Source organism: Cryptomeria japonica, chromosome 1 (genome assembly GCF_030272615.1).
Source record: "Cryptomeria japonica chromosome 1, Sugi_1.0, whole genome shotgun sequence".
NCBI classification, from domain to species: Eukaryota; Viridiplantae; Streptophyta; class Pinopsida; order Cupressales; family Cupressaceae; genus Cryptomeria; species Cryptomeria japonica.
Window position 1 is genome coordinate 709,921,921 of NC_081405.1, and position 8,561 is coordinate 709,930,481.

General features: G+C 37.9%; 1 non-coding gene across 1 annotated transcript; it reads right to left on the bottom strand.

The window, feature by feature from the left end:
* Positions 1–2,372: 2,372 nt before the first annotated feature.
* On the bottom strand, positions 2,373–2,444 carry TRNAV-AAC (transfer RNA valine (anticodon AAC)). The gene has a single exon. It is a non-coding gene; the product is annotated as a tRNA-Val (tRNA).
* Positions 2,445–8,561: the final 6,117 nt, after the last annotated feature.

Below are 8,561 nucleotides of genomic sequence, written 5' to 3' on the forward strand. Positions count from 1 at the left end.
AGAAAAACCTAAGAATAGGAAGAGCACTCCTAGGTTTAGCTTAAGTGAAATGGAGTATATATGAATACCTAGAATTACTCTAATAGCTTTGCTATCATCAATGTGAATTTGATCATCCCATACTCCAACTTTAAGTGTGTGACTAAACATAGCTTGATTTCTTTATGTTTATGTCTCTATCTTCATTGATTGCTTTGAACATGGGGTAAGGATTTTAGTGAAATTTACTCTCTATTCTATACAATCCTTCATTGTCCCATCCCCTTTCCAAATAGGAGGTATCTAAAAGACCACTAGTCCCTTAAAGGCATTCATCTCATTAGTAATGAAGCCTTGATATTTCATGTGGTGCATTAACAATTCCTCCAAAGAGTTATTCATGGCATAAATGTCAGAGAAGCAACATAGATTATCAATGTCAAAATATGTATATCTCAACAAAAGATTTAGGAATTTAATTATTGGAGCCCAATACACCTAAAAACACTTCAAATTAATTATTGCATCAGTATGGTTGATGAATGTATCTCCCAATGCATTGTATCTTCTGCATGCTTTATCCAAATGGATAAAGATACAATATAACTTATCACCCAACAAATCATCAACCATGTCACTCTCATCTTGTCTCCATTCTCCTTAGATTTCTTATTTGTTCTCTTGCTATCTTTGAGCTCCTTCTCCAAGTTTCTTACTTTAATTGTTAATTGTTCTAACTCCTAAGATGAGCTATCAATTATAACCACTTTAATTGTTAATTGTTCTAACTCCTAACATGAGCTATCAATTATAACCACTTTAATTGTTAATTGTTTTAACTCCTAAGAAAAGCAATCAATTATAACCCGAGGAGGTGGTATCAATCCTATTACCATGTTATAATGATCCCTTCACTTTAAATTCTCATTCAATCTTGCAATATCTACCTCATTTTTCCTAACAAATGCCTCTGTAAACATTGTAGTATTCACTGTAAGAGTTGCATCTTGATATGCACTTGTGTCTTCTAATGTTTTGACAATCAAATTGCCAATCAAATCATTGAGATATTTGAAAACTTGTGGTTTAGTGGTCTTGTTGGTTCCCAAAATCTGCATATAATTAAATCTTAAATATTTTCCACTTCTTATACTCAGACTTGATGAAGGATTTGGCTAACAAATGAAAAATTAAGCCTTACACTTATTTCCCTTGCACATCAAGCTCTACAAGATCTAGGGGATAACCCTTAACTTGCCATCATTTTAAGATATTACAAGACAAAAATGATGCAAAAGCATTTAGCAATTTCACACAATATAGTGAAGATTCACAAGATTTGCCTTAATTTCTTTCAAAACCTATTCAACCTTGGTGTGAAATGTAAAATAAATTAATAAAAAATAGTAAAATAAAGTGTTTTTCAAATTTTAGGTTGATTCCTTCTAGGGTTTGGATAAGAGAAACTAACTAAACTGGTTCCTTATATTCAGCCTTGGTGTGAAATGTAAAATAAATTAATAAAAAATAGTAAAATAAAGAGTGATTTTCAAATTTTAGGTTGATTCCTTCTAGGGTTTGGAGAACATAAACTAACTAGACTAATTACAAAGTCTAGAATGAAGATCACAAATTCAATGGTCACCAAAATACTATTGCCCGACAATAATGAAATCCACTATTGGACAATACTATTAATCTTCTTTAGATCCTCTTGATACACTAATAATGTCCTCAATGTTTAACTAAAAGAGAAGTTTAATCCATCCCTTTAACACAACTATCAATTAAACATTCATCATAATAAGTGTGCAATGAAAACAATAATAATATTTGATTATTTTGATTAAAAAACAACTACACTACATCTAAGAGACAATAACATTACAACATGTATTCATATAAGCCACCAATTGAATTAATTTTTATTATAGCAAAGAAGATTACAACATTATTTATTTGAACTTCAAAAAGTTTCCTAAAACTAGACTGACCTCACTACCCAAAATTACAACACCTAGCTTTGGAACCCTTTCAAATGAAGCATAAATAACACTACAAAGAGAAGGGAGTGGTGCAAGAGCACCTGGGGTCCCTATGTTACCTCAATGAAGGATTTTGTTTGGTTTTCTTGTTTTAGTGTGGATTCAAGTTTTAATAAGGCCCATTGGCCATTTTGAGTCATTTCCAAGCATTTGTAATCAATTTGTACCTCTTTGTAAGGCCTTTAGGGCCATAGGAATCATATTGGTCTTAGAGGTCCCAGGTGGGTCAAAGTTGGTCAATGCCTCCCAATGAGTGGTAAGGGAGTGGAGATGATGTATTTAATGCTTTTAAGTCTTATTTAACATGTTTGCAAGTTTTTTCAGGAATCTTTGGGTCATGTTGAGACATGGACCAGCTAGGAATCGAACCTAGGACCTTCCATATGTTGTTGGAATGCTCTACCACTGAGCTACTGGTCCCTCTTGGACTAGTCCATCATCAGTCCGGGTAGGGCTTATTTCCAACACCAACACTCCCCCTTAAGCCACACCTCTCGTGTGCTTGGGGCTCCTAGCCTGGACCTGGCTTTGATACCATGTTGAGACATGGACCAACTAGGACTCGAACCTAGGACCTTCCATATGTTGTTGGAGTGCTCTACCACTGAGCTATTGGCCCCTCTTAGACCAGTCCATCGTCGGTCCGGGTCTAGCTTATTTCCAAAACCACATGAGTGCTCTACCACTGAGCTATTGGCCCCTCTTGGACCAGTCCATCGTTGGTCTGGGTGAGAGGGGCTAGTAGCTCAGTGGTCGAGCACTCCAGCAGCGTATGGAAAGTCCTAGGTTCGAGTCCTAGTTTTTTCATGTCTCAACATGGTATCAGAGCCAGGTCCAGGCTAGGAGCCCCAAGCACACGAGAGGTGCGGCTTAAGGGGGGGTGTTGGTGTTGAAAATAAGCCACACCCATAACGATGATGGACTGGTCCAAGAGGGTCCAGTAGCTTAGTGGTAGAGTACTCTAGCAGCATATGGAAGGTACTAGGTTCGAGTCCTAGCTGGTCCATGTCTCAGTAGGTCATTTGTGCAAGTAGAGTAAAAAGATGTAAAAGTTGTTGACAACTTTTCAAAGTTGTCAAGCAACTTAGACAACAAAGGGGTAGTTAATGGCTAACCACTTTAAAATATGGTTAGATCCATTGGAGTTATGTTTAAATATGCCCCTTAGGAATTGAGGAGGGGTTGGTTGACACATTTTGTACGGAGATCTCATCATTTGAATGAAATTTGAAACTATTTCTCTGCAATTTCATGCTATAGCGCTGCTAATTCTTTCACAACTCTTATGTATATAAGTTTTGGAATGTGAGAGTGGATGCATTGGAAAGGTCTCTAATTCACCTTTTATTTGAGACCATTGTTTCTTGATTTCACTAAGTTTTGATCATTCTACAAGTGTTTTTCTAATAAGCGGTCTGAAACCCTTGGTTTTGGGGTTTTGAGGAACAAAAATGAATATCTAACCATTCCATTAGTGGCTCAACACAAGACTTGGTGGAATGGTATATTTTTTGGTTCTCCAAATGGGCTTTTACTGGTTTTTGAAGAGGACGAGTTTGGAAATTGGTTTGGGGTGTTGAGGGCTTAATATCTCTATTTGTTAAGCCGGTTGAGCATGGTTAGAGCAACCACTTAGGGTTTTGGCACCAAAACAAGCAAAGGGATTCTAAAACCTTTTGAATCCATTTATATTAAAATTTTCCTTACCTTCCATGGTGGTTTTTCAAGCCAATGAAGTGTCCTTGGTATACGCATAGTGTAATAGGAGACCTAATTGGGTTCCTAGGAGACTGCTACAGGTAGATTTTGGTCAATTTGGTCCAAAGAATTATAACCTAATTTTAACATATGTTTTGAGTCTTCCAAAAGGGTATTTGCAAATGGTTTTGGTTTTTGTCCAAGGTTGGTATTTTGAAATTTATGGTCAAAAGCCTCTTTGAGTAGGGCTACAAGGACCTAGTCTCCTCTAGGAAGCCAATGGTGTGAAATGGCTTAAAGGGCTTGTGTCAATGGTATTTTTGGTTGATTTGAGGGAAATTGGGTTTGTGAACACTCTGAGATTCCTTCCTTTACCCTTGAAATTTTTTGTTCCCTTATTTTCTCAAGTTGTTATGTTGTGGGATATAGCCTTGATTTGAGAACATTAGGTTGAGGACCCTCATGTGTAGTTTTATGCTTGAATCTTGAAACTAGAGTCTTGGTGAGTTGATACATCCATAGAACCCTCTATGTCATAGTGTTATCAGAGCCAAAAGGTCTAGTAAGTGTGAAGGAAAATTTTGTGAAGAAGTTGAAGCATGGTAGAGATGTCTCCTAAAGGTGTGTTAGTGATGACCAGGAGGATGAAAGCCTTGGAAGATGAAATTTAAGCATTAAAATCCAGGGAGATGAGGAGAGATAGGGGTTAAGAGAGTGATAGTGACCTCGAAGAAGAAGAAGGAGGATAAGGTGAAGGTGAGACCCCTCTTGGAAGACCTCAAGAAGAGGAGATACCTCATAAAGAAATAAGGTTTATCAATGCTTTGAAATCGGTAAAAGGGGATGCTACTGATGTGAAAATGGATCTTCCTATGTATGGAGGCAATATGGATGTTGAGCTGATAGAGTGGATTGATGCCTTGAACAACTACTTTGAATACAAGGAGCTACTTGAAGACAAGAAAGTGAAGTTTGCCAAAACAAAGTTGAAGGGCTCAGCCTTGGTTTGGTGGAACTACACCCAAGGAAAAAGGGTGAAGAAAAATAAATCCATGATCAATTCATGGGATATAATCATGAACAAACTAAAAGGTCAATTCCTACCTACTAATTTTGAGGTTCAAGTGTTCAAGAGAATGCAAAATCTGAAACAACAATATATGGATGTGATTGCATATACTAAGGAGTTTCACAAACTCACCTTGAGGCCCAGAAATGTGGAGAATGAAAAGGAGAAGGTGCCTAGATACCATAATGGATTAAGGTTCAATATCCAAGATGAAATTAGTCTCCTAGTCTCTAAGACCATGGATGAATGTTTCCAAGTAGTATTGAGGATAGAAGAAAAATTGAAGAGGAAGAGTAATCAGCAAGGTAGAGGAAGAGACAAAAGCTTTAGGGGAAGAGGATCTTTTGGGGGAAGAAATCATTCCTAAAGACAGCAAGGGGAGACTAGTAACAATGAACAAAGTGGAGACTCAACTAATAGAGGAAGTTTTCAAGGGAGGAGACCAAATGGGAAAGGGAGATTTGGTGGTCCAAGAAAGGGCTCCAATACCTTCATAGGCAATTGTTACAATTGCAACCAAGTGGGACATCCGTCCTCCAAATGTCCTGAGAAGAAAGCAAATAGATCTCATGGTGGAGAGGGGAGGAATCAACTAGTGCATGAAGATGAGGAGAGTGTGACTTCACCTATGTTGAATGTTACATCAGAAGTTGGATAAACTTTGATGTTTAAGAGGACATTGCTCAAGGTCCCGGTTACCAAGGAACCCTCTCAAAGAAGGACATTTTTCAGGATCAATTGCAAGGTACAAGGTAATAGTATATTCTGGTTCTACTTATAATCTTGTAGCCTTAGAATTGATAGAGAAGTTGAATTTGAAAAGAGTTCCTCATCCTAACCCATACAAAGTTTCATGGCTCAATAAGGGGCAACAGATGTTGGTAAGTGAAAAATCATGGATAGAGTTAATTATTGGAGCCTACAAAGACAAAGTTATATGTGACATAATTCCTATGGATGTGTGCCACATACTGTTAGGTAGGCCTTGGCATTTTGATAGGAAAACCAAGCACGATGGGGAGAGTAACACCTATGTCATTTTGAAAGATGGGGTAACTTATAATCTTTCACCACGGGTATAAGAGGGTAAGCCTAGACATGAAGGACCTAGTGCTATGTTGGTATGGGAGAAAGAGTTTTTAGAGACCTTAAAGGAAGGAGGAGGTCAAGGGTTTTCTTTGGTTCTAAAGCCTAAGGATGAGTCAGCTTTGTCAACAAACAAGGAGGGAGCCATTCCTAAGGAGGTCCTAAACTTGCTAGAGAAGTACAAGAGCATTTTAGTAGAGGAATTACCCAACTCCTTGCCTCCAATCAAAGATATAAGCTACCACATAGACCTTACACCAAGGGCCACATTACCCAATAAGGCTACCTACAAGATAACCCCAGTCCAAAATGAGGAGATTGCAAAACAAGTGCAAGAATTGTTGGATAAAGGCCTTGTGAGAAAGAGTTTGAGCCCATGTGCTATACCTATTGTCTTAGCACCCATTAAGGATGGAAAATGGAGGCTTTGCACCGATTCAAGAGCCATTAACAAAATCACAATCAGATATAGGTTCCCTATGCCAAGAATAGAGGATCTCATGGATTGTTTGGTAGGAGCATGTTATTTTTCAAAGATTTATTTGAAAAGTGAGTACCATCATATAAGGATTGGAGAAGGGGATGAATGGAAAAAAACTTTTAAAACCAATGAGGGCCTTTATGAGTGGATGGTGATTCCCTTTGGGTTGTCAAATGCACCTAGTACCTTCATGCGCCTAATGAATGAGGTATTGAAACCTTTCATTGGAAAGTTTGTTCTAGTTTATTTATATGGCATTCTTGTGTTTAGTAGGACTAAAGAAGAACATTTGAGACACCTTGACATGGTCCTAAGGAGGCTACATGAGGAAAAACTGGTGATAAATCTGGAAAAGTGTGATTTCCTAAATGAGGAGCTTGTGTACCTTGGTTTGGTCATTTCCAAGGGAAGTTTAAAGATGGATCCTTCAAAGGTGGATGCTATTCTCAGTTGGCCAAATCTAAAATCAATAACAGATGTGAGGAACTTCCATGGACTTGCAAGATTTTATAGGAAATTCGTAAAGAACTTCAGCCACATATGTGCACAAATCCTTGACACCATCAAAGGAGGTAATAAGGGTAAGTTTACTTGGACTAATGAAGCTAATAAGGGGTTTGAATATTTGAAGAAAAGAGTAGCCAACAACCTATCCTTGTACTCCCTAATTTTGACAAAGTTTTTATCATTGAGTGTGATGAGAGCAATCAAGCAACAAGGGCTATTTTAAGCCAAGAGGGCAAACTGGTTACATTTTTTAGTAAAAATATTAATGAAGCAAAGAGGAAGTACTCATCATATGATTTGGAATTGTATGCTATGGTCCAAGCTCTTAAACTATTTGTTGTGCAATGAATTTGTTTTTTTACTGATAATCATGCTCTAAGTTTCTTGAATGGGCTGGACAAACTCAACCATAGACACATGAAGTGGGTTGAATCTCTACAAGCCTATACCTTCACAATAAAGCATAAGAAAGGCCAAGGTAATAAGGTGGCAGATGCTCTTAGTAGGAGAGCACTTGTGGTGTAGGATATACAACTCCAAAGCATGGGAATAGATGCTATCAAGGACATATATCATGATGATGCAAATTTCAAGGAGATCTACAAGGTTTGTACTCAATTTTTGAACACTTTTCACAGTGAGTATTCTGATTTTTTGCTTCAAAATGGTTTGTTTTTCAAGGGTAGTCAGTTATGTGTGCCTAGATGATCCATGAGGGAGAACTTAATAAGGGATAAGCATAGTGGGAGCCTTGGGGGTCATTTTGGTCTTGATAAGACCTTAGACCAAGTTAGAAGATTCTACTATTGGCCAAGGATGCAAGTGGATGCAAGGAGGTATGTTGAGGGGTGCACTATATGTCAAAGAGCAAAAGGAACTTCATCAAATGTAGGGCTTTATCAACCCCTGCCGATTCCCAATAGGCCTTGGGAGAGTGTAAGTATGGATTTTGTGTTGGGGCTACCTAGAACACAAAGAGATTTTGATAGTGTCTTTGTGGTTGTTGACCGATTTAGCAAGATGACACATTTTCTTCCTTGCAAGTGCATCGATGCATCTCATATTGTAGGTTTGTTCTTTAAGGAGATAGTGAGAATACATGGTTTTCCTTTGACTATTGTCTCTGATAGGGATTCTAAGTTCATAGGTCACTTCTGGAGGACCTTATGGAAGAAGATTGGTAAAAACTTGTCATTTAGTTCAGCATACCATCCACAAATAGATGGCCAAAATGAAGTGGTTAACTGATCATTGAGAAGCCTTGTAAGGTGTCTTACAAAGGAGCCTAGACAGGCTTGGGATCTGATTTTGCCTCAGGTAGAGTATGCATACAATGACTCCATGAATAGGAGCATTAAGAAGAGTCCTTTTGAAGTAGTTTATGGTTTGCATCCTAGGGGTGTTTATGAATTGAGATATCTACAAGGATTTGATAGGAGAAGTTCTCAAGGGGAGGACTTTTCTATTGCCATCAGGGACATTCATCAGCAAGTAAGAGAGACTCTTCAAAAAAATGTAGAAAAGTACAAAGAGAGGGCAAATTTGAAGAAAATGGATGTTCAATTCAAGGTTGGTGACTTGGTCTTGGAAAATCTGAAGAAAGAAAGGCTTCCAAAAGTCAAATACACCAAACTCATGATGAAGAAGATAGGACCTTGCAGGGTGGTCCACAAGTTTGGACACAATGCTTATGAGA